The sequence below is a fragment of the Carya illinoinensis genome, chromosome 16, assembly GCF_018687715.1.
Source record: "Carya illinoinensis cultivar Pawnee chromosome 16, C.illinoinensisPawnee_v1, whole genome shotgun sequence".
Classification (NCBI taxonomy): Eukaryota; Viridiplantae; Streptophyta; class Magnoliopsida; order Fagales; family Juglandaceae; genus Carya; species Carya illinoinensis.
The window spans coordinates 8,574,903-8,584,357 of record NC_056767.1 but is presented as its reverse complement, the minus strand read 5'-3'; positions in this window follow the sequence as shown (position 1 = coordinate 8,584,357).

Sequence of the window (9,455 nt, the reverse complement as noted above, 5' to 3'; positions counted from 1 at the left end):
GCGGTTTTTAATCTCGTTTCGGCGGTTTTGTTTTGTTTTCCCGGAGTGAGGATTGGACCTTATCTTTTCCCTACATCTCTTTTTCCCTTTTTCCTTTTTCCTTTTTCTCTTTTCTTTTTCTTCTTTCTTTTTCTTTTTCTCTTTTTTCTTTCTTTTCTTTTTTCTTCCTTCCTCCCCGCGCCGGCCCCGTCTCTCTCTCTCTCCTCTCCCACGCTGTTGCAGCCCAACCCTCGACCCTCCGCCGTCTGGCCGCCGTGCGGCACACCGCCCCCACCGGTCGAACCCCCTCCCTCCGGCGCAACCCCCCACCAAATCCTAGCCCCATTCGGCCAGCCGTTTGGCCGGAAAACGCCCTTGAAGCTCCCACGATTTTTGCCTCAATCCGCAGCCGTCGCTCCACCTCCGGCCACCATTTCTTCACCACTTCATCACCGGTCCCTTGCCGTCCTAACCCACCCATTTTCGGACCTAATAGTCACCGGAACAGCTCTCACGAGCTAGCTTTCCATTTTGGGAAATCCGGCCATCAACCTCCATTTTCGCCGCCACCCACGGCCAACCACCACTTCCAATAGCTTCATAATCATCCTTAGACCATTCCCTATCAATCCCAAGCCCTGGTTTGTCCCCGTTGAAAAGTGGGTATTTTACAACCCACGGCCACAATGAATTTTCACTGTTACGTTGCTTTTTCTCCGCCGTTTGCAACGCCGCAAGCTTTCTAAAAATACCATATAGCGCTGTAAGTATTTTCCAAACCCTATTTTCAGATTTAAAAATATATTGCTCATTCAATAATTTTATCTGCTGGTTGGTTGATTCCGGACTGAGTCCGAGGAGTTCGGGGGTCGGATGGATGGAGGACGAAGTTGCTTGTTTTATTGATTTATGTTGGTTGGTTATTTTTGTGCATTGATATAGCATTAACATGGTGCATGCACGTGTGTTTTTGTTTAATTGAGAAAAGCTTGTTTATTGGCATAAGTGGACTTACGGGTGCGTGTGTATCACGACCCCAAGCCGGGATGGGGTATTATCTCGGTGGAGCTCCTCTGGTCACTCGGGAGTGGAATAAACTGAGTGATGTCCCCTGGGTTGTCGCTGGGTGACAACGGGAGCGAGGGCTAGGGGATGCTTGGCTACAAACGCGCCGGGCGCGAAACCGGGCATCGCTCTACGCACCAACTCCGTGGCCCTTCACTGGCGAGGGCTAGAGGATGCTTGGCTACGAACACGCGGGGCGTGGAACTGGGCATCGCTCTTTAGGTGTCACATGCGTGGTGGTACTCTACGGTGTGGCATTCGAGCCAGGGTGTGCGGATGACCCCTAGGGGAGGTCATGGTGCATACGGATAAAATGGATAATGGTTTGAGATGGGTATGGGCCAAATGTGACTTTTGGAAGTGATATTTGGAACGGGTTTGTTTTGGAGCCAAATGGGTTTTTGGCGTGCATGGTAAAAAATTATGTTTTATGGGTTTTGCGCATTGGCATCACTTCATGCATGTTGTTTGAGTTCTATGTGTTTTTATCTGGTGGTGTTTGGGTTTTACTTACCTGCGGTACCATTTTTGGTTCCGTAGATTTTGGTGCAGGATTCGAGGATGAGGAGGAGGAGGCTGAGCTCAAGGATGCGGCTCCGCCGGGTTGCTGATGTTATGCTTTATAGTTTGGTTTAAAAACTATATTCGTGTTTTGTAATATTTTATTTAAGTATGTTTCAAACAGCTTGTATTACGTTAAGAAAATTCTGGTACTTAGTTATATGACTTTCGTTATCCGCTGCGTGTTTATTCGTGCACATATGTTGCTTTTGCACACACTTGGCACCCGTCGATAGGGTGGTGACCCGGGTTGTCACCATCCGGACGTCTCGATTTTCCCGTGTCCGTGCGTGGGGATTTGGGGGCATCACATTTATTGTTCTAATTTGGTTGTCCAGGAGGCAAATCCATGTAAACCTCTTCATGTAGTTCACCATGTAAAAATGCATTGCTCACATCTAATTGACAAATATGACAATTCTTAATTGCAACAATAGCAAGTAGAAGTCTAATGGAAGTAATCTTAGCAATAGGTGAGAAGGTGTCAAAAAAATCTAAACCTTCTTGTTGAGTGTAACCTGTTGCCACTAATCTTGCTTTATGTCTCTCTATTGTTCCATCAGCTTTGTATTTGATTCTAAACACCCATTTACAACCAATGGTCTATTTATGTTTAGGTAAAGTAACAAGCTCCCATGTTTTGTTTAACTCTAAAGCATAAAGTTCATTTTTCATAGCTTTTTACCATTCTGGAAATTAAGCAGCCTATTTATATGTTTTGGGTTCTAATGAAGTAGTCTAAGTAAGGAAGGCTTTTATGAGATGATGAAAGTCTATTTGCAAAAAGGAAAGGGCAAATGGGGGTAGAAATTACCTTTTATAGAGCCATCAGCAGAAGAAGTTGAAGGAGTTGCATTTAAGGAAACTTGACTACAATAATAGTCATGCAAAACCTGAGGTGCTTGTCCAAGTTGAGTGGATTTTCTAAGTTACTGAGAATTATTGGAAATCTCATTGTTTTGAGATATAAGAGGATGTTAATGATCATCATTATGTTCATCAATATGTGAGGTTGATGACACAGGTTGATTAGCAGTTGGATTAGTATGGAAAACATCACTGCTGTATGGATCTTCTAATGAAGGAAACAGAAAGGTATGAGTGTGAGGATCAGTTGATACAGTTGTAAAAGGAAGAATATTTTCATGGAATATAACATTTCTGGAAATGAAGACTTTCTTAGTATGGACATCCTTTACTTTATAGCCTTTTACATCAGAGGGATACCTGAGGAATATGCATTTGATAACTCTAGGATCAAATTTTTATCTGTGATGTCGAAGTGTTGAAGCAAAGCAAAGACAACCAAATACTTTTAGATGAGCAAGCTTTGGTGTTTTATTAAAAAGCATTTCCTAAGGAGTTTTATTTTTAAGAAGAGGGGTAGAAAGTCTATTTATAATATGAGCTACTGTGAGAACACAGTCACTCCAAAAAGGTAATGGAATATTTGCTTGAACCATTAAAGCCCTAGCTGTACTAAGCAAATGTTGATTTTTTCTTCCAACTATGCCATTTTGCTGTGGGGTTTCTACACAACTTTTCTTATGTAAAATTCCATTTTTATGGTAGAAGTCTGTAAGGATGAACTCAGGTCCATTATCTAATCTTAACTTTGACAGCAATGTCAAATTGTGTTTTAATCAACTGGCAGAAAGTTTGAAGTTGGAATGCAACTTCTAATTTTGTTTTAAGCATGTAAGCCCAAGTACAACGTGTAAAATCATCAACAATTGTTAAGAAAAATCTATAACCTGAATAAGAAATGGATCCAAATGGACCTCATATGTCAAAATGAATCAAATCAAACAATTTATTAGACTTGCTATGTGACACTGAAATGTTAGTTTTCTTTGCTTTGCTAAGGGTCAAATATCACATACATTTTGACAATCCATAGAGATAGAGGAATCAAGATGCTTAAGAGAAGGAAGTCTAGAAAGGGATACATGGCCTAATCTGTAATGCCATAAGTCCAATGACTTTTGAGAAGTAGTAGAAAAATGAGTGGGATTAGTCTTAGAATTTGCATAGGTAGGATTGAAGTAATATAAGCCTTGTTTCTCAAATGCAATTCCAATCATCTCTTCATTGATTGGTCCATCAAAAGACAATAAGTATGAAAGAAAGACAAGGAAATATTAGAATCTTTGGTTAGCCTAAAAACATATAGAAGATTAAAGGTAAAGGATGGTACACATAAGACATTTTGCAAGAAGAGATTATTAGAAATGCAAATTGTGCTTATGTGTATAGCTGGTATAATCTATCCATTGGGCAGAGTTATAGATGCATTTAATGGTTTAGGAGGAAAACAATAGAATAGGGGTGAACAAATCGTATGATCTGTTGCACCAGTGTCTAATATCCAAGAACATTTGGATTCTGAAGTATAAGAAACTAAATTGCAAGAAGAATTACCAAAAAATTGAGAAGAAGTAACAAGATTGCAAGCTAATGTATTCTGGGTATTTGAGGAAGTTTGAGATGATTGAGATGACTGAGAAGAATTGGCAATAGCTAGTAATTTATTGAAATCTTCATAAGTGAAAGAAACCATGTGAGACTCATTACTGTTTTTATTACAGACTTCATCAATTGCAATAGCAGCATGAGTAGCAGAATGAGTTCTTTTTCCTTTCGGTCCAGTCCACCTAGGAGGGTATCCATGAAGCTAGAAACACTTATCAATCGTATGTCCATTGCATCCACAGTGTGTACAATCAAGAGTAGATTTCTTGGATTTTTCTTTTCAAAATCTATATTGGTTTGCAATAGGATTCAACTATTTAACCATCAATGCATGAGTTTCATTAGGAACTGAGTTGGTCAGTTGTCTTTGGCTTTCTTCTTGGAGTAATAAGGAAAAGACCTTGGCCATAGGTGGTAATGGAATTGAAAGAAGCAACTGACTTCTTATGGATGCAAAAGAATCATTTAAACCAACTAGGAACTTTCAAACATAATCTGATTATTGCCTTTGTAGCAAAAAGGAGAAAAGATCACGTGTACAACTTGACATTTTTCCACAAGTACATGTTGGAAAGGGACGATAACTGATATATTCATCCCGTAATGTCTTGAAGGCACTAAAATACTCAATGATAGAGGAAGAACCCTGGTTGATGCAACTCAAAGATTTTTCAAGGTTCCCTTGGTCTATCACTTCTTAAGTATCGAGTCTTCAATTCATTCCAAAGATCAAGAGATGAATTCACATATAGCAGGCTATTTCAAATATCTTTGGAAATAGAGTTTATAAGCCAAGAAAGTACCAAGTTATTAGCCCTCAACCAAGCTATATGAAGAATAGATTGAGAAATGTTTGGAGGTCAAATTGAACCATTAATGAACGCCACTTTATTTTTGACAGACAAAGCAATGGTGATCGAGCAGCTCCAAGCAAAATAGTTATCTCTAGTAAAAATCTCTGAGATGAGAAGAGCACCAGGGTTATCACTTGGATGCAGATAGTATGGACTTGATGAAACATCTGATGGATTTGTGTTGACAGAATCGGTAGAACTAATAGAAGCCATTTCAAGAAAGGAAGAAAGAAGAAGCAAGAATCATAGACTTCGAAAGATAAAGCTGTGCAAAGGAATCACTGCAAAATTTGAAGAAATTTTGTAATGCAGAGAATAAAAGAAGTATAAAGAAAATGATCAAAAGATGAATGAGGATGAATCGATTTCCAGAAAATCAATATGCAGAATTTCTAATCTGATACCATGTCAAGAACTCGATGAATTGGAAAGAGAGCTTGAAAACAGAGTAAATGGAAATAAATTCTAAATTGTATTGAAGAGAAAATGAATTACAAGTTAAGTCTCAAGTCTCCTTTTACATCTTATTTATACTAAAAATGTAAACTAATAGAATTACATTGTATTCTATATTTTAGCCTTAGCCTTTTCTACTTTGGACTTTAATTCCATATTATCTATATGTGATGCATTACTCCAACACCAGTCTTACCCTCCTCAACCCACAAGTTTACTGTGATATCCCCTTTTTACGTTTATTTTTATTGAATGATTTAAAAAAAAATTATTATAACTAGTGGTTTTCTTATTTTAAATTAAAGATAATTTTTGCGATATTATTTTATGATTTTTAAGTTGTAAAATTATTTTAATATGCTTTCACATTATTTACTATTGTTTTGTATTTAAATTTCTTTTTAATTTAAATTAGTTTATTTCTGGGCTTTAAAATTACTGTTCTTTTGGATTTTATTATTTTATTTTATTTATTCACTGCATTTGAATTATTATATTTGACTTATTGTTTTGAAAATAATTTTCGTTGGATCAATTTAGTGACCCAAGTTGTGAGGGTTGGACCACATTTCATTTTCTTCATTTTTCTTTTTCTCTTTTTCTTTTTCCTTTTTTTTCCTTCTCCCTTTTTCTTCCAGCTCTGTCGTGCGACGTCCATTGCTGTTATCGTTGCTCCCATTCTCTTCCCCATCAATTGGTGACCTCACCCCTCTATATTCAGCCCTCCAAACGCCATCGTTATACATCACAAGCACCACCAAGCTGCACTATTTTGCGCTCCCCGGGCCGCCGTGCCTCCACCATTGGCCACCACTTTCTCACCACATCATCACCAGCCCTCTAGTATCCTAACACACCCAACCCCAGCTATGATCAGTCACCGATGAAGCTCAACCAACCCACTTTCCGTTTTGAGCTTTTTGGCCTTCAACCACCGTTTGTACCCCCACCAACGGCCAACCACCACTTCCATTAGCTTCACCAACACCCCTAGGCCTACCTTACCATTCCCTAGTCTTCGTTTGATCTGGTTCAAATTTGGATATTTTGTGACCTACGGCCATAGTGCATTTTGCATTGTAACGTTGCCTTTCCGCCAACTTTTGCAGCTCATTGATCCTTCGAAAGTTATTTTATAGCACTATAAGTATTTTTTAAATGAACTTTAAGATTCAATCTGTAATTGCATGCATGTTAATGTGCATATTTGGAAACTGAGTTTTTATACGAGAAAGGGTTTTGGATGTGTTTGAAATAAACTGATTGAACGGTTTGATAGAGAGTCACTGTAGGGATGGTAGTAAGTAGTAATAGTGGTATAGTCCTCTGCCTATGATTCCCGCCTAAGGTTCACGTGTATGGATTGTGGTAAGTAGGGATGGTGGTAGAGTCCCACTTGTAATTCCCACCTACAAACGGAGTTGTAGGGTTAGTGGTAAGCAGGGAAAATGGTAGAGTCCCGCCAGTGATTCTAGCCTACAATGCTCTGATAGTTGGTTATTGGGCCATTTTCTGGAAAAATGACAAGCCTACATGTTTTGGGCCAAATGGGGTTTTTGGCATGCATGGAAAAATTGGTTATTTTGGGAATTGGTGATTTTCGGGTCTCATGCATATGGCATCACATTCACGCATATTGTTGTTGTGTTAATTTATTTTTATCTTTTAGTTTGTTTGGAATATTACTTACCTACAATACCGTTTCTTGGTACCACAGATTTTGACACAAGTGATGAGGAGGTTGAGCCTGAGAATGCGGCTCTGCAGGAGGAGTGATCGGGGGATCACTCGTGGGTTGGGACTTATTTTCTGCTTTTGATTATTGTTTTTTTATTTGTATTATATTTATACTCGTTAATTGTAATATTTTTGGTACACTTATATTCAAGCGAACTTGTATTTAAACAATTCTGGTACTTAGTCGACTAGCCAAAATTATTCCGCTGCGTTCTTTGTTTTACATGTGTTGCATGTACACACACTTAGCACATGGCAATGTGATGTGTGAGCTGTGTTGTCATCATCCCTGATGTCTCAATTCCCGAGTTTCCATAGGTGGGGGTCGGGAAAATCATAGATGGTATCAGAGTGGTTTGGCTCTGGGTAAAACCATATGTCTTGTAAGAGCAGTACCAGAAAGTTTTAAAGTCGTGATTTGAAATTATTTTGTTCGAAGTATGCTAGTTGAATTGCTTTTATTTAATTTGATTTGATTTTATTTGGTTTGAAATTATTTTATTAAATTTGAATTTATTTTACTTAATTTGATTTTAATTTATTTGTTTATTTTATTGTATGTTTATTTTAATTTTTTTGTGTGTTATTTTATTTTTTTGGTTTTATGCTATTTTTTTATGTTATTTTGTTGTATTTTTATTTATTTTACTATATTGTATTTTAATTGTTTTGACCTGTAAAGTGGGGTTAAGGATTACGCTATGGCAAGAAGATGGTACGACCAAGAAGGTCGACTAGTGAACCTAGAGATGAATTTTCAAGAGGCGATGGGAATTACGCCATGGCAAGGGCGTTAAATCGGATGACGAAATTCCTTCAACAAAATTTTCGTCCACCACAAGGAGAGCAAAATAAGGTGGTGCAAGTCGGATGCACCTATGAGTGCTTTTTAGCGTATAGGACCCCCACCTTCATGGGTGAAGAGGATCCACTTCGGGCCGGGAGGTGGATTGGAGACCTCAAAAGGACCTTTGAAATTTGTGGATGCACCGAGGCTCAACAAGTGTTATATGCGAGTTATCTGCTGCAAGGTGATGCGGCTAATTGGTGGAAGACCAAGAGAGAACTTTTAGTGATGGAGTTGGGATCTTTTGCTGCTGTGTTCTAGCAGCGTTTTAAGAAAGAATTCACTGACCGTTTCTTCCTTACCTTTGTGAGATGGCATAAGGCATGATAATTCAATAATTTGGTCCAAGTAGAGATGATTGTTGAGCCGTATGCCTAGAAATTTATGGAGCTCGGGTGATTTGCTACCCACCTCGTTGCTACTGAAGAGATGCGGGCCTAGCATTTTCAGGTGGGTAGCTTGGCTTCAGATTATGAACTTGCAGAGGTTAGTCGAGGTGGCCTCTATTTTTGAGCGAGAGCTAGGTGTTAAGGTAGGCACCCCTCCGAGACAAAAGAGGTTGAATGTTGATGGCAAAGGAAGCAGTTTTGGGTCGCCACAGAAGTTTATACAGAGGGCAGAAACCCGATTGCTGGCAGCCTCTGGTGCACGTATGGGAGGCCAAGTTCCAGTTTGTGGCAGATGTAATAGAGCACATGGAGGTGAGTGTCATCAGGGTAGGAACCAATGTTTGGAGGTGACCGTCACCACCCACTCCACCTGTTTCCCCTTCGGCTGGTGAACATCCCCCTCCATTTTCAGCATTACCATGCCACCATTAGCTGCCACGCATGGCTGGAAGCTGGGGCCCTTTTTTCTTCCAGCTCTATCTTGCGTCGCCCATTGCTATTGCCGTTGCTCCCATTCTCATCCCCATTAGCCGGTGACCTCACCCCTCTATTTTCAGCCCTCCAAACGCCACCGTTATCCACCACAAGCATCACCAAGCCGCACGGTTTTGTGCTCCCCGTGCCGCAGTGCCTCCACCGTTGGCCACCACTTATTCACTACACCATCACCAGCCCTCTAGCATCCTAACCCATCGATGAAGCTCAACCAACTCACTTTCCATTTTGGGCTTTTTGGCCTTCAACCACCATTTGTGCTGCCACCCAAGGCCAACCACCACTTCCATTGGTTTCACCAACACCCCTAGGCCCTACCCTAGCCTTTCCTAGTTTTTGTTTGATCCCGTTTAGATTTGGGCATTTTGTGACCCACGGCCATAGTGCATCTTGCACTGTAACGTTGCCTTTCTGCCACCTTTTGCAGCTCTGTTACACACCATATTGCATGGAACACAGCAGATGAAGAAGAGTGAGGGATGAAGTCATGAAGTCAGCACTTAGGTTTTAGACAGGGAACAAATCAATTGAGTAGTATAATTACATGGGCTGGGTTGAAAGTACAGGTCGAGCATCAGTCCTTTTACATTTCTAGTATAT